General features: G+C 44.9%; 1 protein-coding gene across 1 annotated transcript in view; it reads left to right on the forward strand.

Moving 5' to 3' along the window:
- The first annotated feature begins 1,847 nt into the window (after positions 1-1,847).
- The window catches only part of LOC116974627 (cohesin subunit SA-2-like), a 117,280-nt gene continuing 96,969 nt past the window's right edge, over positions 1,848-22,158 (forward strand). Inside the window, exon 1 of the mRNA XM_033023305.1 lies at positions 1,848-1,963. The gene's annotated coding sequence lies outside the window, so the exon portion shown is untranslated. The remainder of the gene's footprint in view (positions 1,964-22,158) is intronic.

The raw sequence follows: 22,158 nt of genomic DNA on the forward strand, positions 1-22,158 counted from the left end.
TCTTAAGAGCATTGAGCTCCAGGTTATTGTGATGGCACCAGGACACCAGCTGTGACACTTTCTGACTAGGCAGATTCCTCCCTATCCTGGATCAATCCAATCAGGGTTGTGTCGTCCGCAAACTTGAAAAGCTTGACAGAGGAGTCTGTGGAGGTGCAGTCATTGGTGTAGAGAGAGTAAAGGAGAGAAGAGAGTACGGAGCCTTATGGGGTGCTCCTATGCTGAGGGTCTGCGGGTCCTAGATGTGCTTTCCCAGCCTCACATGCATGCTGTCAGGAATTTGGTGATCTACTGACGGATTTAGGCTCAGTCATCTTGGAGTTTGGTGTGTAGTAGCTCTGGCACAATGGTGTTGAATGCAGAGCTAAAATCAACAAACAAAATCCTTGTATAGGTCCCCTGGCAGTCTAGATGCTGGAGGAGTCATCCACAAAAACTCATGTCAGGCTGTTATTCATTGACTGCAGCTCGTTAGTTAATACCATCATCCCCTCCAAGCTGGTTATCAATCTCTCAGATCTGGGTCTCTGTGCATCCCTCTGCAATTGGATCCTAGATTTCCTCATCCATAAACCCCAGTCTGTCCGTATTGGTGGAAATGTGTCATCCTCGATAACAATCAGCATGGGAGCACCTCAAGGCTGTGTGCTCAGCCCGCTGCTTGGAGGTTGCAGGTGGTTGCCGGAGGTTGCAGGTAGTGGAAGCAGGTAGGGAGACTGACAAAAACCTCCGGGAACTTCTGGGAGCCGCACGGAAACCTTGGATGGGGCACAAAGTCTCCAGAGGTTTCCGTTCAGGTTTCCTAAGTGGGACAGGGGCATAACACATACATACACACAAGATGAGACTTTTAATAAGTAATATAGATATAGGTAGATATATATAGATGGGCCAAATGCAGGTAGGTGAGACTAGTATATATCAGCACCTTGGTTAGCATAGGCAAATTGAGCTGAAGAGCCTGTTTCCATGCTGTCGGTATGCTCCCCCTTCACGACATGATTGTGATGAGAAGGGAATTAAAAAAAAAAAGTATCCTGACCAATGTTTTTTTTCCAGCAATCAGCATCACTTAAACAGAATCAAAAAATGAAACTTAGCTGGTCAAGAAGCATGTGAGGACAGAGAATCCAGACACGGATCTTTCCCCAATTCTTCTTATTTTGTATCAGATACCAGCATTTACAGTTTTATTTATTTTCCTGTTCTGAGGACAGGACACTGACCCGCAACCTCAACTGGTTTCTCTTTCCACAGATGCTGCTGGACAGGTTGGATTGTTGCTGCATTTCTGTTTCAGATTCCAACATCTGCAGTTTCATTTGTTCTCCGTCACTTAAACAGTGTATCTGGCAATTATTTTTCTTGTGGTAAATGGTTGCTTCGTTCAAATTAGTTACTCTATTTATTATAACTGAAATTACAAGAAAATACTTTGGAATGTCCTTGAAATACTATACCACTGGAATGTCTGTGTTTTGCACCAAAATGTTTCTTTGTCAAGTAACTTATTTATTTCTGGAAGGTAGATAAAAATGCTGGAGGAACTCAGGGAGGCAGCATCTATGGGGCGAAGGAATAGGTGACGTTTCGGGTCGAGACCCTTCTTCAGACTTCGCTCCACTAGATGCTGCCTCACCCGCTGAGTTTCTCCAGCATTTTTATCTACCTTCGATTTTTTCCAGCATCCGCAGTTCCTTCTTAAAATATTTATTTCTGGAAATGGCCTTGCTTTTTTAACAAGTGGTTGCAGATCTTTTTTTTTTTTGCATTGTAGCTGCAGACGTTATTGCACCAGAGGGCGGCAGAGTGACAGAAATAACATTCTCAGTACAATCTCTTGGTAGCTACAAGCAAGGCCATCAGATGGCAGTGTGCATCCGTCGTTTTGCAGCGGAGAAGGTGAACCGGACATTGAACAAACAGAGAACGTTTCCTGAAAAACAGAGAAGGTTTCCAAACGGTACTGAATGTAACTTTTTTTGTTTGTTTGCGTGTTACTGAGTCGCGATTACATTGTTGCAACTTGTGTGCAACGCTGCATTCATTACTGCGGCAGAGTCTCTCTTCCTGATGGACTTTCTGGGCGTGTGTATTGTGTACTCGTAGGGCCGCACGCCTCCTGTGTGTCCACTATAGGATCTTTGGACAGGAGGGGGTAGGTTGAAGCAAAACCTGCTGGTCTGATAGACAGGAGCTCGGAGCAGTCAGGGAACGATGACAATGGGAAGGAAAAGGTTTTAGGCCAATGAAGGGTTGGAGGCTTTCTGCTGGCCATTTTTCTTAGTAGTAGTAGAAGTAGCTCTTTCTTCCCTAAAACCCTTTCTGGCTTAAGTCCTCCTTCCACCACCTCCAGTTTAAATTCCATTTGGAATATTTTGGAGGACCAAGAAACCAAGAACAAGACTAGAGTACTAACTTCCCCCTTATTGAGATCTGCCCCATTGCAGGAAGGTGGTGGAGACTTTTGAAACGGTGCAGATGAGGTTTACCCTGCGTGGATTGAGGAATCAGGGGTACCAGCTAGAGGAGAGGTTGTACAAACTTGGATTGCTTTCTCTAAAATGCTCGATGGAGCTTCAGGGGAGACCTGATAGAAGTGTATAAAATGATATAGAACTTTTTATTTCCAGGTTGGAAATGTCACAAACAGGAGGTCAAATGTAAGGGGAAAATATACAATTAATTGCATGATTCATAACACCATTGATGTACAGGGGGATATTGGGGTCCAAGTCCATAACTCTGTGAAAGTGGCAACACAAGTAGATAGAGTGGCAAAGAAGGCATATGGTATGTTTGCCTTGATGGTAGACACAAAATGCTGAAGTAACTGGAGTAAATGCTGAGTATAGAAGTTGGGATGTAATGTTAAAATTGTACAAGGCATTGGTGAGGTCAATTCTGGAGCATGGGGTACAATTTTGGTCGCCAAATCATAGGAAAGATGTCAACAAAATAGAGAGTACAGAGGAGATTTACTAGAATGTTGCCTGGGTTTCAGCAACTAAGTTACAGAGAAAGGTTGAACAAGTTAGGTCTTTATTCTTTGGAGCGCATATGGTAAAGGGGGGACTTGATAGAGATCTTTAAAATTATGAGAGGGATAGACAGAGTTGACGTGGATAAGCTTTTCCCACTGAGAGTAGGGAAGATTCAAACGAGAGAACATGATTTGAGAATTAAGGGACAAAAGTTTAGGGGTAGCATGAGGGGGAACTTCTTTACTCAGAGAGTGGTAGCTGTGTGGAATGAGCTTCCAGTGGAAGTGGTGGAGGCAGGTTCGATTTTATCATTTAAAAATAAATTGGATAGGTATATGGACGGGAAAGGAATGGAGGGTTATGGTCTGAGTGCAGGTAGATGGGACTAGGTGAGAGTAAGTGTTCAGCACGGACTAGAAGGGCCGAGATGGCCTGTTTCCGTGCTGTAATTGTTATATGGTTATATGGTAACTCAGTGGAACAGGCAGCATCTCTGGAGAGAAGGAACGGGCGATGCCTTGGGTTGAGACCATTCTTCAGACTGATTTCATTCATTGGTTGGGACATTGCGTACACTGTAAGAGTTAGGGAATCATGATGCAGCTTTATAGGACTTTGCTTAGGTGTGTTTGGAGTATTGCATGCAGTTCCAGCTAACCATTACAGGAAGGATGTGGCTGGGGGCTTTGGAACAGGTGCAGAGGAGGTTCACCAGAATTCTGCCTGGATTTTGGGGGTGTTAGCTACAAGGAAAGTAGTTTTGAGTATAGAAGTTGGGAGGTCATGTTGCAGTTGTATAAGACATTAGTGAGACCGCATTTAGAATATTGTGTTCAGTTCTGGGCACCATCTTATAATAATAATAATAATAATAATAATAATATATTTTATTGTCATTGCACATAAGTGCAACGAGATTTGTTATGCAGCTTCCATCCGATGTCATAACTTAAATAACTAATAAAATTTAGATGTAGATACCCCGAGAACATGGTTTGTAAAAAGAACATTACAACAGTAAAATAGTCAAAACAGTTCAACAGACTAAAGTGCAGATGTGTCTGTGCGACGTGACCATCCGAGGGAGACAGTCCAGGGGGGGCGGGGGGCACTCAGCAGGGCCGGTTCAGAGCCGCTATAGCTCTGGGAATGAAGCTGTTCCTGAGTCCTGATTGGCATTTCCTGAGGAAAGATTGAAAGGGTTCAGAGAAGATTTGCAAGGATGTTGCCAGGACTAGAGGCTCTGAGCTGTAGGGAGAGGTTGAGTAGGCTGGGTCTCTATTCGTTGGAGCGCAGGAGGGCGCTGGGTGATCTTATAGAGGTGTATAAAATCATGAGAGGAATAGATCGGGTAGATGCACAGAGTCTCTTGCCCAGAGTAGGGGAATTGAGGACATAGGTTCAAGGTGAAGGGGAAAAGATTTGATAGGTATCTGAGGGGTAACTTTTTCACACAAAGGGTGGTGGGTGTATGGAACAAGCTGCCAGATGAGGTAGTTGAGGCTGGGACTATCCCAACGTTTTAGAAACAGTTAGACATGGATGGATAGGACAGGTTTGGAGGGATATGGACCAAGGTGCATGGATAGGACCGGTTTGGAGGGATATGGACCCAGCGCAGGCAGGTTGGACTAGTGTAGCTGGGACATATTGGCTGGTGTTGGCAAGTTGGGCCAAAGGGCCTGTTTCCACACTGTATCACTATTTGACTCTATGAAAGGCTGGAGAAACTTGAATTGTTTTCTTTAGAACGTTGGAGGTTGTGAGGGGACCAGATAGAAGTCTGGTTCCCTCACATAAATCAGATCATAAGTCATAGGAGCAGTATTAGGCCATTTGGCCCATCAAGTCTACTTCGCCATTTAATCATGGCTGATCTATCTCTACCTCCTGCGTTCTCCCCATAACCTTTGACACCCAAAATTATGAAAGACATAGGTAGAATAGACAGTCAGAACCTCTTCACCAAGGTGGAACTATCAACGTCTAGAGTGCATAGCTTTTGAGATGAGAGGGTCAAAATTTAATGGAGAAGTGTGGGGTGGAGTTGTGGGTGCCTGGAACTTGCTGCTAGGAGGCAGATATGATTGTGGCATTTCAGAGGATTTTAGATAGTCACATGCATATTCAGGGGAATAGAGGAATATGGATCACATACTAGCAGATGAGAGTAGGTTACTGGCATCATGTTTGGCACAGACATTGCGGGCCAAAAGGCCTGTTCAATGCACATTAGATTGCACTTAATATTGATATTGATCAACAAACCTGCTTCATATGGTAGTGGTGGTGGGACCCTTGAACGTGAATGTAGAAGATATGATTAATACATTTACAGATGACATGAACATTTATGGTAATGTGGATAACGTGGAAGATTGTTTAAGGCTACGGCAGCATATAGATTAGATGGAAACGTAGATGATGTCTTGGTGGATGCAATTCAATCCCGACAGATACGGGCTGATGCATTTTGGAAGGCTATTAAGGGTAGGACATTACAGTTAACGGTAAGGTGCTAAGGAATGTTGATGAACAGAGAGACCTTGGGTTTAAGTCCATAGTTCCCTGAAAGTGGCAACATGGAAATATATGCATGGAATTTAAAAGTTAGGATATAATATGGCAAGTTTACAAAATATTGGTTAGAGTGCACTTGGAGTTTTTTGGCGCAGTTTTAGTCACCACACTATGAGAAGAATGTGGTTGAACTGGAGAGAGTGCAAGAGAGATATAAATGACTGTTGCCTCAATTGCCTTACTTATGCGGCGGGATTGGATAGGATGGCCTGCTTTCTCCAGAGCAATGAAATGCCTCAATAGACAACAGATAATAGGTGCAGGAGTAGGCCATTTGGTCCTTCGAGCCAGCACTGCCATTCAATGTGATCATGGCTGACCATCCACAATCTGTACCCCGTTCCTGCCTTCTCCCCATATCCCCTGATTCCGTCCGCGAAGAGCCCTATCTAGCTCTCTCTTGAAAGTATCCAGAGAACCGGCCTCCACCGTCTTCATAGGCAGAGAATTCCGCAGACTCACAACTTTCTGTGTGAAAAAGTGTTTCCTCATCTCCGTTCTGAATGCCTTATCCCTTATTCTTAAACTATGGCCCCTGGTTCTGGACTCCCCAAGATCGGGAACATGTTTCCTGCCTCTAGCGTGTCCAAACCCTTAATAACCTTATATGTTTCAATAAGATATCCTCTCATCCTTCTAAATTCCAGAGTATACAAGCCCAGTTGCTCCATTCTCTCAGTATATGACATTCTCGCCATCCCGGGAATTAACCTTGTGAACCTACGCTGCCCTCCCTCCCTGTAATTTTATATACCTAATAGAGGTATATCAGATAATAAAAGGTATAGACAGGATAGATAGATTTTTTTCCTCATAGTAAGGTTATTAGAGACAAGAGGGCAGTGGTTTAAGGTGAGATGAAGAAGCCTTAAAGCGGATTTGAAGGGGTACGTTTTTTTAACAGAGTGTTAGATATCTGGAAAGAGTTGCCAGAAGAGTTGGTGGAATGAGACACAATCACTAAACTTAACAGATATTTAAACAGACACTTAAACAGGCACAGCATTGAATCATGTGGAGGTACACAAAAAAGCTGGAGAAACTCAGCGGGTGCAGCAGCATCTATGGAGCGAAGGAAATAGGCAACGTTTCGGGCCGAAATCCTTCTTCAGACTGATGGGTGGTGGTGGGGGGGCGGGGAGAAGAAAGGAAAAGCGAGGAGGAGCCCGAAGGCTGGGGGATGGGAGGAGACAGCAGGAGGGCTGAGGAAGGGGAGGAGACAGCAAGGACTAACAAAATTGGGAGAATTCAATGTTCATGCCCCCAGGATGCAGACTCCCCAAGCGGAATATGAGGTGCTGTTCCTCCAATTTCCGGTGTTGCTCGCTCTGGCCGTGGAGGAGACCCAGGACAGAGAGGTCGGATACGGAGTGGGAGGGGGAGTCGAAGTGCTGAGCCACCGGGAGGTCAGGTTGGTTATTGCGGACCGAGCGGAGGTGTTCGGCGAAACGATCGCCCAGCCTCCGCTTGGTCTCACCGATATAGATCTGCTGACATCTAGAGCAGCGGATGCAATAGATGAGGTTGGAGCAGATGCAGGAGATCCAACTACCATTGAATCATGTGATACTGATGTGAGCAAATGCGTTTAGAATTGACGTGCAAATAGATTGACATGGACGTGATGGGCAGAAGGGCCTGTTTCTGTGCTGTTTGACTCGGTTCAGAAATCCTGATGGGGTTGGCTCACCAGGTGCTGATACCAACGCTCCCTTTCACACACCAGGGCCCTGATCACAATAGACCCTAATTGTCTTAATTGGAAGGCATTCATAAACCAGTGATGACTGCGGCACGCTCATTCGGAGTGAATAAACTTGGTCTTGAACATGTTCCAGTTCACTGACTTAAGGCCATCTTGAAGTAGTCCCTCAGACAACTGCTGTATTGCTATCTTCGACCTGTACCTGTAAACTGGTAGGTGAAGCAACGACTGATGGTCAGAGTGGCTGAAATTAAGACAAGGGATGGAGGGAAAGGTATACTTGATGTTGGTCTTGAGCATTTACATCCTTTATGAGGCAGGAGACATGCTGGTGGTATTTTGGAGAGTTTATGCCCTGTCCCACTGTACGAGTTCATTCAAGAGCTCTCCCGAGTTTAAAAAAAAATCAAACTCGTGGTAAGCACGTAGAATGAACGTAGCGGGTACGTCGGAGCTCGGGAAAGTCCCTTAGAGGCTCGTAACGCTAACGGCAGGTAGTCGGGAAACGCGGTAAGCTCAGGAAGACGCGTGAATATTTCTCAACATGTTGAAAAATGTCCACGAGAGCCCCGAGTACCTACGAGCGGCCATTACCGTAAATCCCCGAGTTCGAATCAGGGGAAACTCTTGAATTACCTCGTACAGTGGGACAGGGCTTTTTGTTTCTGAAGTTTGCTTGATTGAAGTCACTAGCAATAATGAATAGGTCATCAGAGTTTGCTGTCCCAAGAAAGATCCTGACCAAGTATAATTCATTCAGTGCCATCTTGCCATTGGGATGATATGCACACAGTCAACAAGATTGTACTGATGAATTCCTTCGATAGAAACAAAAGAGACATATTTAGGTTAATTGTTGTCATGTGTACAATTTTGCATGATATCCAAACAGATCAGATATACTAAATACAATCAAGTCAAACTCAAGTACAATAGATAAAGTAAGTTTGAATATAATTCACAGCATTGTAATGAATCGGTTCCACAGACAAAGGTCCACAATGTGGTAGAGGTGAATTTGACTGTACCCCAGCTTATGGAAGGACTGTTCAGAAGCCTGATAACAAAGGGGCAGAAGCTGTTCCTTGAGTCCGATGCTGCCACCTTCAAGCTTCTATACCTTCTGCCAGATGGGAGCAGGGAGAAGAAGGAAAGATCAGGGTGGGACGTCTTTCATTAAGTTGGGTGCTTTTTCGAGGAAGCGTGAGGGTAGATGAAGTCAACGGTGGGATGTCTGGTTTGTGTGGTGGACTGGGCTATATCTACAACTCTCTGTAATATCTTGCGGTCGAGGGCAGAGATGTTTGATGCAATCCGACAGTATGCTTTCTATGGTGCACCTGTAGGCGTTTATAAGTATAATAATTGGAGACATGCCCCATTTCCTCAGGAAGTAGAGATGTTGGTGTGCATTATCTTGGTTGGTCCACAGATCATTGGTTATATTAATGCAAAAAAAAAATCCTTGCATTATCATCTGCAAACTTACTAATCATGCTTTTTACATTCTCATGCAAATCATTGATGTAGATGACTAACAGCAATTTACCCAGCATCGATCCTTGAGGCACACCATTAGTCACAGGGCTCCAGTCTGAAAAGCAATCTTCTCCCTCCTTCCTTCCTGGCTAATACTTAAACTAGATCTTGCAGCACCATTTTGAGAAAGTGATGGGATATTCCCTGCACCAATATTTTTCCCTTCATCACAATCACAGACTATTTGGTCACTAATACATTGTTGATTTTGGGAGCTTGCTGTGCATATATTCAATGCTGTGTTTCCTTCAGAGTGACTGCACTTCATAGGTTGTTCGTTAGCTGTAGGATGCTTCGCCACAACTGAAAATGAACTTCAGATGCAGTGCATAAATCCAAATAATTTTATATCTGCATAAATGATTTCATAGCAAAAGGATTTGAGTATAGGAGGTTCTACTGCAGTTGTACAGGGTCTTGGTGAGACCACACCTGGAGTATTGTGTACAGTTTTGGTCTCCTAATCTGAGGAAGGACATTCTTGCCATAGAGGGAGTACAGAGAAGGTTCAGCAGACTGATTCCTGGGATGTCAGGACTTTCATATGAAGAAAGACTGGATAGACTCGGCTTGTACTCGCTAGAATTTAGAAGATTGAGGGGGGATCTTATAGAAACTTACAAAATTCTTAAGGGGTTGGACAGGCTAGATGCAGGAAGATTGTTCCCGATGTTGGGGAAGTCCAGAACAAGGGGTCACAGTTTAAGGATAAAGAGGAAATCTTTTAGGACCGAGATGAGAAAAACATTTTTCACACAGAGAGTGGTGAATCTCTGGAATTCTCTGCCACAGACGGTAGTTGAGGCCAGTTCATTGGCTATATTTAAGAGGGAGTTAGATGTGGCCCTTGTGGCTAAAGGGATCAGGGGGTATGGAGAGAAGGCAGGTACAGGATACTGAGTTGGATGATTAGCCATGATCATATTGAATGGCGGTGCAGGCTCGAAGGGCCGAATGGCCTACTCCTGCACCTATTTTCTATGTTTCTATGCTCCCATTAATCCTTCATCTGGATTACCTAATTTACAATTTATCTCTATGGCAACTTTGGCCTCACCTGATCGGAGATTTTCTCTTTACCCTGTCCCACATTTTCAACTTAAAACCAACTTGTTTACTTTCCATTTCTGACGAAGAGCTTTTGACCCAGAATGTTAACTCTGTTTCTGTAGATGCCCCATCTACACTAGTCCCACCTGCCTGCGTTTGGTTCATATCCCCCTAGACCTATCCTATCCATGTACCTATCTAAATGTTTTTTAAATATTGTGATGGTACCTGCCTCAACTACCTCCTCCGGCAGCTCATTCCATACACCTACCACCATTTGTGTATAAAAAAAAAGTTGTCCCTCGGGTTCCTATCAAACCTCTCCCCGCCCTCCCTCACCTTAAACCTATGTCCTCTGGTTCTCTATTCCACTACTCTGTGTAAAAGACTGTGCATTTATCCTATCTGATTGTGTATACCTCTGTAAGATCGCCCCTCACCCTCCTGTGCTCCAAGGAATAAAATCCTAGCCTACTCAACCTCTCCCTATATCTCAGGCCCTCGAGACCTGGTAACATCCTCGTAAATCTTTTCTGCACCTTTTCAGCCCAACAATATCTTTCTCATAACAGGGTGACCAAAACTGAAGACAATACTCTCAATATGGCCTCACCAAAACTCTGACTGATGAATGCCTTCTTGACCAATGTATCTACTTGTGACGCTACTGTTAAAGAACTGTGTTTGTACCCTCCTGGATCCCTCAGTTCTACAACACTCCCCAGAGCCCAGTCATTCACTGTGGAGGTCTTGCCCTGGTTTGGCTCCCCAAAAATGCAATGCCTTGCACTTCCCTGTATTAAACTCCATTAATAATTCCTCAGCCCAGAGTCAAATTCCTGCTGGGATTTTTGACAATCATCTGTGCTATCTACAATACTACCCACGTTAATGTCATCTGCAAACATCCTGTAAAATTAATACAAAATATCGACAGAAAATGTCAGTGTTGGATTGAAGTAGGTTTCTCTAATTTGCACCATGGAACTTCATCCCACATCTGGTGCTGTCAGTGTGGAGTTTGCATGTTCTCCGACTGTGTGGTTTTTCTCTGGGTGGTCCGATTTTCTCCCACATCCCAAAGACGTGGGGGTTTGTAGGTTAATTGGCCTCTGTAAATTGCTCGAGTGTGTAGGGAATGGATGAGAATATGGGATAACATAGAACTAGTGTGAACGGGTGATTGATGGGCAGCATGGACTCAATGGGCTGAAGGGACTGTCTCCATGCGACATCCCTCTAAAACTCTAACTCTAAGAACAAGTTAGTTTATAGATACAGCGTGGAAATAGGCCCTTTGGCCCTGTGGAAGAAATTAACTTGGAGGGAAATTAAAGGAAAATGAAAAGCAGAGACTTTGCAGATTTGCTTCGAGATTTTATTGCATGATATCATGGAGAGATCGCTGCAGTGCCCACCGGTTCTCTGACTTCACAGCAGAATTAGCCGACTGTTATACTGTGCAGTAAACAACTTTTGTTTGTTGTTCGATTCAGATATACAAAAATATACTATCTCCTACAATTATTCCATTAGTCACAACATACTTTTTGCTTATGTAAATCTTATTCACCAACAGATGGGTAATACAAGTCAAATACAATACACGGGCATCTTGACATTATTCTATCTCACCGTTTAGGCGGACTGCACCACCATCCCCTCTCCAAGCCAATCATAAGCCCCCCCATTTACAGAAACTATGTTGCTAGCAGTAGGGGGCGCGGGTGGTCTACTCTAACTCCTCACAGAAGGGAAACCAAGCTTTGTTTCATGTTTACATTTACCATCCATCCTTCAACACATTCCCAGACAAGAGGTAATACGCCTAATCTTACTTTGCCGATTCCCACAAACCTCTTCTGCACCTGGGTCAAGCGAGAGCTGCCAATTGTCACATCCAAAACACCCTTTCGTTACCTTATTCAATTCCAATGAAAATTAAGTAAGGAAGGATATTAATTCTTCCACAGGCCCACCAAGTCTACGCCGACCAATGATCACCCATTCACAATAGATCTATCCTACATGTTGGGGACAATTTACAGAGGCCAATTAACCTACAAACCTGCGCCAGAGAACCCGGAGCAAGCACACACGGCTACGGGGAGAACGTGCAAACTCCGTCCAGATAGCACCCATAGTCAGAATCAAACCCTGGTCCCTCGCGCTGTAAGGCAGGCAGCAACTCTACCGTTGTGCCACTGTGCCACCCAAGTTATATAGCTCTGTATAACAGGGCACTTCTGAGGCAATATTTCATGTTGTTTTTCTGTTATCGCTCTCTTTCACTTTTATGGGAAATTAACAAAGAGCATTGTTACATTTGTGAAGTTTTTGTGGTCTGAACATCTGATGTTTGAAGACATTGACCTAAATGCTAAAGCTGCAAACGTAGATTCTGAGAAAGGATCACTGCATTCATTTCTACTTTCTGCAGATGCTGCGTAACTGGCCGAGTTCTCTCATCTTTTCTGTTTTTAACCTGAAATATGAACTCTGTTTCTCTCTCTACAGATGCTGCCCAAACCTCTAAGTGTTTACATTTTTGTGCTTTTGTTTCAGATTTCCAACATCTGGACTATTTAACTTTTTTGGTGTCCGGTTACAGTAACTTTTATATATAACACTCTACTCGTAACATTATAGTTTCTCTGTTCAAACTGCATACTTTCAGAGGTTAACCTTCAAAAAGCACCATTCAATATTTATAAACAAGTGTGGGAGAAAAACTCACGGATCTCGATGGTTAAAATGTCTTTTCTTTGGTACACAACAAATCAGAGATAATTCCAGCAGCATTTCTGGCAATAAGCGGTTGGCTTGAAATATGAACCCCATTTTCCTCTCCTCAGATGTGGCCTGACCTGCTGAGTATTTCCAGAATTTCCTCTTTTCACTCATGCAGCCATTTTGGTCGGCCCTGTGAACTTGCCGGTGATTTCTGTTGCAATTGTCTTGCCGAATTTTCAATGCAGAGTCTCGATTTACGTAGATGTCGTTCAGAGCAGGTTGGGATCAAGCTGGCCTTGTTTTACTGCAACAAGCTCCGAGGACAGCCAAAAGTAGACTATCAATGTTGTATTGTTAAAGCGAAATTATGTTTCCAGGTTTGTTGTAGCATGTTGCATCATCCTCCCTTGTGGAATACTGTCATAATTATTCCCAGTGGAATGGGTCTCTCAGCAATAAGAATGGGATGACTGACTGCCTGACTGAACATGAACACAACATTAAAATTTCCCCCTGGTTGCATGCACACTCTTGCAAGACCATATACACTGGATCAAAGAAGATTTATGCCCCGTCCCACTTAGGAAACCTGAACGGAAACCTCTGGAGACTTTGCGCCCCACCCAAGGTGCGGTTCCCGGAGGTTTTTGTCAGTCTCCCTAATGGTCCAAAGTGGTTTCCGCTTCTTCTATGTTCCGGCGATTGTCTCAAAAAATTCAAAACCGGCCACGACTTAAAAATAGGTTGCCATTTTAAAAATCGGTAAAATCAGGTACCTGCAACCTCCGGCAACCACCTGCAACCTCTGGCAACCACCTTCAACTAGCATCGCAACCGGCTTCGACTAAAAAATTACCGATTTTAAAAACGGCAACCTATTTCAGGTCACGGCCTGTTTTGAATTTTTTTGCGGATAGTTGCCGGGGAGTCGCCTTCACGGTTGTGAGGAGTTCCCGCATTCTGGGAACTAGTCGCGGCCTCATTATGGTCGCCACGAATTTTTCAACATGTTGAAAAATTAGCGGCGACTAGATTGAAACCGCCTTGGAGAGTAGCGAGAATTCTCGTGCCGTAGGTGGGTCGCCAGGAGGTCCTAATGATTTGCCAGGAGGTCGAAGGTTCTCAGTGGTTATCGTAGGTTGTAGCCGGTGCGGACCGGTGAATTTTATTGGCTCATTGGGGAAAAAAAAACGTAAGCAGTAGTTTTCAGAACCAAGGATAACCGACCGGTAATGTTTAAATGTCCGCCGAGCTTCACAGCCGTGTATCTCTGGCTTCTTAAAAGTTGTCTCCACTCCTTCTCCCCCATTCTCCCCCCTCCTCTCTTTTAAAGGACTTACCGTACACTGTGCTTTAACCATCTTAATTACAGCGCAAACCTTCCTGTTCATCGCGGTGTGTGTCTGTTTCACCTTGGCTTTGCACCATGTTAATTTTTTAGACAACGCTCCTCCCGCTTGTCCTGTCCCCTGCCTGCATAACGGGCTGGTGAAGGAAGCAATGTGTTTGTGTGTGTGTGTTCCACTCTGACAGTCGCCGTTCCAGTTGCCGGTTGTTCAGGCGACTGCCGGCAACTTGACAGTCGCTGGCAGTCCGCTGAAAAATCACCCAAATGGGACAGGCCCATTATTAGCCTCTTTTTAAAGGGCCTGTCCCACTTAGACGACTTTTTAGGCAAGTGCAGGAGACTCTGCGTTCGTCTCATGATCGTCACATGGTCGCCACATGTTCGCTGGCGGTCTCAGGTGAGTCTCCTTCATGGTGGCGATGAGTTCCCGCATTCTGGAAACTAGTCGCGGCTCAGTATGGTTGCCACAAATTTTTCAACATGTCCCGGTTTTTCAGCGAGTGCCGTGAACTTGACAGTTGCCTGCAGTCCGTTAAAAAGTCGACCAAGTGGGACAGGCCCTTTAGTTGTTCGAAAGTTCTCAAGTGATAGGAGCAGAATTTGACCATTTGGCCCATCATGTCTACTCCGCCATTCTATCATGGCTGATCTGTCTTTCCATCTTAACCCCATTCTCCTGCCTTCTCCCCATAACCCCTGACAAACGTGATAATCAAGAATCTATCTATCGCTGCCTTAAAAGTGTCCATTGACTTGGCCTCCACAGCCTTCTGCGGCAATGAATTCCACAGACTCACCACCCTCTGACTAAAGAAATTCCTCCTCATCTCCTTCCTAAAGGAACGGCCTTTAATTCTGAGGCTCTGACCTCTGAATATGACTCTCCCACCAGTGTAGAATACAAAGTGTTCGTCAACTCTTTCTCCTTCATCAAAATGACTAAATGGCATTGTACAAAAGCAGTTTGCATGTTATAAATCGTTATCCTGTACGCATTGACAGATGTATTTTTAATAGTGTTGCAATGGAACATAGAACACTACAGCACAGAAACAGGCCCTTCAGCCCACAATGTCCGTGCTGACCTTGTTAAACTAATCTCTTCCTGTACGTGACGCTTGGCTCTCCAGTCCCTGTATATCCATGTGCCTATCTAAAAGCCCCTTAAATGCCCCTATTATATTTGCCTCTCACCCTAATAAAAAGAGACTGAAAAATAAATGAAGAATTTTAAAATCAAAATTGCAGCATAACCAGTAGAGAAATTAGTACAAGAATTTCGTATTACAATTATGAGGTCAAATTTTACTCCCAAGCCACTTTTATGAATTAAATGCACAACGGATTTCATAGAGATAACTATATTGTGATGGATATTTTTTAGTTTAGTTTAGAGAAACAGCGTGGATGCAGGCCCTTCGGCCCACTGTGTCCATGCCGACCACCGATCCCCGTATTCTAGCACTATCCTACACAGTAGGGACAATTTTACAATTTTACCGAAGCTAACTAACCTACAAACCTGTACGTCTTTGGAATGTGGTTGGAAACCAGAGCACCTGAGAAAACCCACAAGGCCACGGGGAGAACGTAAAAACCCCGTGCAGGCAGCACCCGTCGTCAGGATCGAACCCGGGTCTCTGATGCTGCAAGGCAGCAATTCTACCGCTGCACCACCGTGCCACCCATCCATTAATGGCATGTGAATAGAGGATGCTGCTTAGTTGCGCATTCACAATTAGTAAAGAGGGTTGGTTAATGGAGAGTTTTGCAAATGTTAGAGGTGCAGAACATCATCTGAAAGCTGAACAGTCATAAATCCTACTGGTAGTATGCTTATATCATTGTTGTCAGTGAAGGTAGACACAAAATGCTGGAGTAACTCAGCGGGTCAGGCAGCATCTCTAGACTCCCTAGATCTAGGTCCTAGACTCCCCCACTAGTGGAAACGCACTCTCCACATCCACTCTATCCAAGCCTTTCACTATTCGGTAAGTTTCAATGAGGTCTCTCCCCTCATCCTTCTAAACTCATGCGAGTCTATGTAGACAACGTCCACAGCCTTGCCCTCACAGTTTCTTGTTTACTTCTTCAAAAAACAAGCAAAAGTTATTAATCAACGATAATGAGACCCGAGAAAAGATTCCTTGTGATTGCCATTTTCATAACCTGCCATTCAAGAGGGAGATGCCGAGAACTTAATTCCCGGTAATTAGTGTAAACAATTGATTCTGAGAATCCAGCTATAATAAACATGGTTTATTACTGATTATATGCCTTGTTATCACCTTCCCCTCAGCTAACAATGCATCTGCTTCTTGCATATGGCGGTCACAGCCTAAACTTGTAGGTCAGCTTGTTCTATTTGATCTTGTTTGTGCACGTCGGGTTGATTGCATTAGTCGAAACTGGGTGAACCACATGAAGGTTTCCGGAAGTGGCGGCACTGTTGACAGCTGCGGCTCGCCTGCAGTCCGTCTGTTTGTACTTTTGTTGTTGTTTTCATTTGTCTTGTTTTAGTTAAATTTTAGTTTATTAGGTTGTGTATATGTGTGGGGGGGGGTCGGGTGAAACATGTTCCTTCGGGGGAATGCGACTCTTTTTGTCATATCCCCCTTCTCAGCCTCCGTCAGCGTTGAGGCCTAATGGCGGAGCTGGCGGCCTCCAACTGCGACCGACCTTGAGGCTCCGGAGGCAGAGCCAGCCAGGACTTACCAATACGAGGCTGGCCGAATTCGGAGCTGTGGCGGCGATCCGGTGGCGATGGCCCGGCTTTGGGGCTGAGGTGGCGTCGACCTGAATTCGGGGCTCGGCCGCGGCCCAGTGGACGACATTGTCGTGAGCTCGCAGGTCACAGGTTGGTGACCTGTTCTCCGGAGCTCCCGCAACTACAGCTGCGTCCGCTGGACTGGAGGGCGGCATCTTCGGCAGCTTTGACCACCCCGGGCCACGGAGCTTGAACCGGCCCGTTCGCGGAGCTCGGTTGAGCCACGGGACTTACTTACCGTCACCCGGCGGGGTCACAACAACGGAAGCCTGGATCGCCTCAGCGCAGAGGGAGAACAAGGAGGGAAGAGACAGAGACTTTAAGACTTTTGCCTCCATCACAGTGAGGAGCTGCCTGGTGAACTCACTGTGGTGGATGTTAATTTGTGTTTATTGTATGTTTCGTTATTTATTATTATATGTATGACTGCAGGCAATGAAATTTTGTTCAGACCGAAAGGTCTGAATGACAATAAAGGAATCCAATCCAATCCAAGGTTGCAATCTCCCATCCCAACAATGTATCATTCTACATTTCCTTGATCATCGTCTCCTTTGACCTGTGTTTTCACACCTTATCTATATGCCACCCTATCCCCTGACTGTCAGTCTGAAAAAGGGTCTCGACCCGAAACATCACCCATTCCTTCTCTCCAAAAAAATGCTCCCTGTCCTGATGAGTTATTCCAGCATTTTGTGTATATCTTTGGTGTAAACCAGCATCTGCAGTTCCTTCCCACACAATATTAAACCTGGATTCAAATAATCCCACATTGCACATACATTGAGACTCACTGTTCTTGATCCAGATAGCTCCACTAACACAATTCTGTGTTTGGTGAATTAATTCATAAGGGTGAGAGATGGGATTGTTGGAACGCAGTCGCCTCTGGTCACAAGTGATGAGGCATGCAGCATGATGCCTGATCTCGATCTCACCTCCTCACACATTAGAACAATTCAGAAGTGTCAGCCTAGATTTTGTCGTGAATTCCTCGAATGAACCCTTATCTTGCATCTTTCTCCGAGTTACACATATACTAACTCCTGCAGAAATGTGGTGATGCTGTGAAGACTCCTCACTGGGAGTAAAACACAAAGTGCTGGAGTTACTCAGCAGGTCAGGCAGCATCCGTGGAGGGAATGGATAATGTGAGTCTGAAGAAGAGTCCCAATCTGAAACGTTGCCTATCCATTCCCTCCCTAGATACCACCTGACACGCTGAGTTACTCCAGAACTTTGTGTTTTACTCCCGGTAAGGTAGTTTTTACAGCATCATCAAATTTCTACAGAGGTTACTTTAGTTTAGTTAGTGTATGGGTAACTCAGAAAGATGAGAGATAAGGGTTCATTCAAGGATTTCATGACAAAATCTAGGCTAACACTTCTGAAATTCTCTATCATGTTAGGAACTAGTGGAATCAAGGGATATGGGGAGAAGGCAGGCACGGGTTATTGATTGGGGACGATCAGCCATGATCACAATGAATGGCGGTGCTGACTTGAGGGGCCAAATGGCCTCCTCCTGCACATATTTTCTATGATTCTATGTTTCTATGTGAGGAGGCGAGATTGAGATAAGCATTATACTGCATGACTCACCACTTGCCATAGAGGGAGTACAGAGAATGTTCACCAGACTGATTCCTGGGATGGCAGGACTTTCATATGAAGAAAGACTGGATAGACTCGGCTTGTACTCGCTAGAATTTAGAAGATTGAGGGGGGATCTTATAGAAACTTACAAAATTCTTAAGGGGTTGGACAGGCTGGATGCAGGAAGATTGTTCCCGATGTTGGGGAAGTCCAGAACAAGGGGTCACAGTTTAAGGATAAGGGGAAAATCTTTTAGGACCGAGATGAGAAAAACATTTTTCACGCGGAGAGTGGTGAATCTGTGGCATTCTCTGCCACAGAAGGTAGTTGAGGCCAGTTCATTGGCTATATTTAAGAGGGAGTTAGATGTGGCCCTTGTGGCTAAAGGGATCAGGGGGTATGGAGAGAAGGCAGGTACAGGATACTGAGTTGGATGATCAGCCATGATCATATTGAATGGTGGTGCAGGCTCGAAGGGCCGAATGGCCTACTGCACCTAATTTCTATGTTTCTATGTTTCTATGTGAGATTCCACCATCTGCAGTTCCTTGAGGAGTAGATGTTGCCTCTTGCCGTTTACTCCCTGCTGACAGTCTTGCCCAGGGAATTACACAGATACAGTCTAATTAATCTCTTATTTCCTTGATTCCAGTTTTTCTGGTCAATATAATTTTGTTTTATGTCAAATTTCTCCCTGTCATTTCGCAAAAATTAAAATCTGAGTTTGAGAAACTCATGGAAATCTCAAGTGACCAGCCACCCTGAGCACGTCCAACCAAGATGGAAGATGTTTACCAGATTAACAATACTGGGCCACACAGTGGCACACCCGTAGAGTTGCTGCCTTACAGCGCCAGAGACCTGGGTTCGATCCTGACTAAGGGTGCTGTCTTTACGGAGTTTGTATATTCTTCCTGTGATGGTGTGGGTTTCCTCACACACTCCAAAGACGTACAGGTTTGTAGGATTATTGGCTTTAAATTGTCCTGAGCGTGTAGCTTAGAACTAGCGTATGGGTGATCACTGGTCGGCGTGGACTTGGTGGGCTGAAGGGCCTGTTTCCACACTGTATCTCTAAACTAAACTAAAAATACTACCCTTACAAAATGCCCTACCTTGAATACTTCCTGACAATGTCGTATTATAGTAGAACTATAACAAATTATAGAATAAATATTTATGGAAGGGAAGAAGGCCCATCTACCTTGGCTGAAAAAGAATGAAAAAAATGATCCCATTTTTCTAGTCAGTATGAGACTTGCAGGTTATAGCAATTGGAAACATAGAAACATAGAAAATAGGTGCAGGAGGAGGCCATTCGGCCCTTCAAGCCAGCACCTCCATTCATTGTGATCATGGCTGATCGTCCCCAATAATTAACCCGTGCCTGCCTTCTCCCCATATCCCTTGATTCCACTAGCCCCTAGAGCTCTATCTAACTCTCTCTTAAATCCATCCGGTGATTTGGTCTCCACTGCCCTCTGTGGCAGGGAATTCCACAAATTCACAACTCTCTGGGTGAAAACTTTTTTTTTCTCACCTCAGTCTTAAAAGGCCTCCCCTTTATTCTAAGAGCCTCCCCTTTATTCTAAGAATAAAAAAATAAAAAATAAATAAAAATTGATCTGTTTTTTTTATTAGTGCTTATCCATGGCGTCTCAACTACCACTTCAAAGAAGGGTCTCGACCCGAAACGTCACCCATTCCTTCTCTCCAGAGATGTTGCTTGCCCAGAGTTACTCCAGCTTTTTGTGTCTATCTTCGGTTGACACCAGCCGCTGCAGTTCCTTCCTGTACCAAATAAAAACTCTAATGGTTCAATTATTTTTTTACACGCAGTCCAATAAAGTATTGCCAAACCCAAACACATCCTCGATTAGCAAACTACAAAAATAATCTAATGAGCCCGCATGTAAGAGGCGCCATGTTTTGACGCCATTTTCAAACTCCATTCTGCGTTCTAGTTCTTATGAGCGGTGCCCGTTCCAAGCCAGCTCCAGGCTGCTGCAGGCCTCCAGGCATCGCCTTCCTTGGACGCGACATCCCTCTCCTCGCCCGTCCACCTTTGTGCCCTGGGGGCACCTCCCGTAGCCGACCTTGAGGGAGCGGTAGTCCAGACCCTGGTTTCCTCTCCTACCTGCCTTGATCCTCCCGGTGATAGACACAAATAGCTGGAGCAACTCAATTGGTCAGATAGAAACTCTGGAGAAAAGGAATAGGTGACATTTCGGGTCGAGACCCTTGTTCAGACTGGGGAAGTGGGAGGAACTGAAGGAGACATTGTTAGTAGGAGGAGGAGAGTGTTAGTTGAGGGAAATTGGCTGGTTCTGCAATCTGAAGAAGGGACTCGACCTGAAACGTCACCTACTCCTTTTCTTCAGAGATGCTGCCTGACCTGCTGAGTTTCTCCAGCTTTTTTGTGTCTATCTTCGGTTAAAATCAGCATCTGCAGTTCCCTACACATGGTCATTGGGGGACGAGTTGGGGGCGGCTCGGCGACATCCCCCCTGTCTGCCGCGGTCCACCTTACGTTCTGCCGCGGTCCACCTTGCGTTCGGCCGCAGGGAACGAGCACGGGTCGACTCGGTATATTTCTCCTCCAGACCACGGTTCGCCGGGTCTTGCGTTCGTCTGCAGTTCTCCCCTCCAGACCGCGATCCTGGCGGCTCAGCGGCTCTCCCCCTTCAGTCACCCTTCACCCTTGACTCAAGGACGAGTCGCACCCTGGCCACTCCTTCTCCCCTCTGGAAATACGTATAGAAGTGAGAGAATGCACACCTCCAGATTCAGGGACAGTTTCTTCACAGCGATTATCCGGCCACTGCACCATCCTATCAACAACTAGAGAGCAGTCCTGAACTACTATCTACCTCTTTGGTGACCCTCGGACTATCTTTGATCGGACGTTACTAGCTTTATCTTGCACTAAACCTTATTCACGTTATTCCCTTTATCATGTGTCTGTACACTGTGGACGGCTCAATTGTAATCATGTGTTGTCTTTCCGCTGACTGGTTAGCACGCAGCAAAAGCTTTTCACTGTACCTCGGTACACGTGACAATAAACTAAACTCAAACACAAAGATAATGTGAATCGGGCAATCAGTGTCCAATATTCGTATTTCCCGACATTTGTCTGTTAACTTCCAAGGATAACATTAACCTGACAAATGCATCATAAAACTAGCTGTGCAAATGCATGGGAGGTAAAGCTGGTATAATTATAATCAGATTTGAAGGCATGGACTGCCCAGACCTCTTGTTCGATTTGAGGAGATAGAACAAAGCACGTGGGTTCTGATAAAGCATGAACTAACCATGGTCTAATTGCACGTCAGAATTATGCTGAAGAGGCTGAACAACCCAACCTGCCATCACATCGCATCGAGCTAAATGTTAACGCATATTACTTCCTTAAAAGCCGATCATTTTGCACTGCCTGCTTTTTGTGCTTCTCTCTTTGATCGTGTGGGTGTTGATCTAGCTGGGGCTTGCTGTACAAGGTGTTGCTAAACATCCCCTTTTATTAAACGGTTGGAAGAAATTGTTTCAAAGTGTTGAGCTACAAATCACTAACCCGCGATCCGAGATTAGTTCCCCTCAGTGGAAAGTCCCATTTCCTACCGTTCATCTATCAACATAAAATTTCATATGCACAAAACCTCTCCCGTTATTGTACCATTTTTCACTCTCTAATTCTAGTGATTGTAACCGCATTGCCTGAATTTCAAAGAAAGAATGCTTTACGCTCCTCTGCTGACAGCTGTCTTGGTGTAACTGATGTATGTACAGCTCCACTTGCATAGATACATATGCATTAGCTGTGTAGGCATCTCTCGGTGGCGGGGAGCGAAAA

The sequence above is a fragment of the Amblyraja radiata genome, chromosome 6, assembly GCF_010909765.2.
Source record: "Amblyraja radiata isolate CabotCenter1 chromosome 6, sAmbRad1.1.pri, whole genome shotgun sequence".
In the NCBI taxonomy this organism is placed as follows: domain Eukaryota; kingdom Metazoa; phylum Chordata; class Chondrichthyes; order Rajiformes; family Rajidae; genus Amblyraja; species Amblyraja radiata.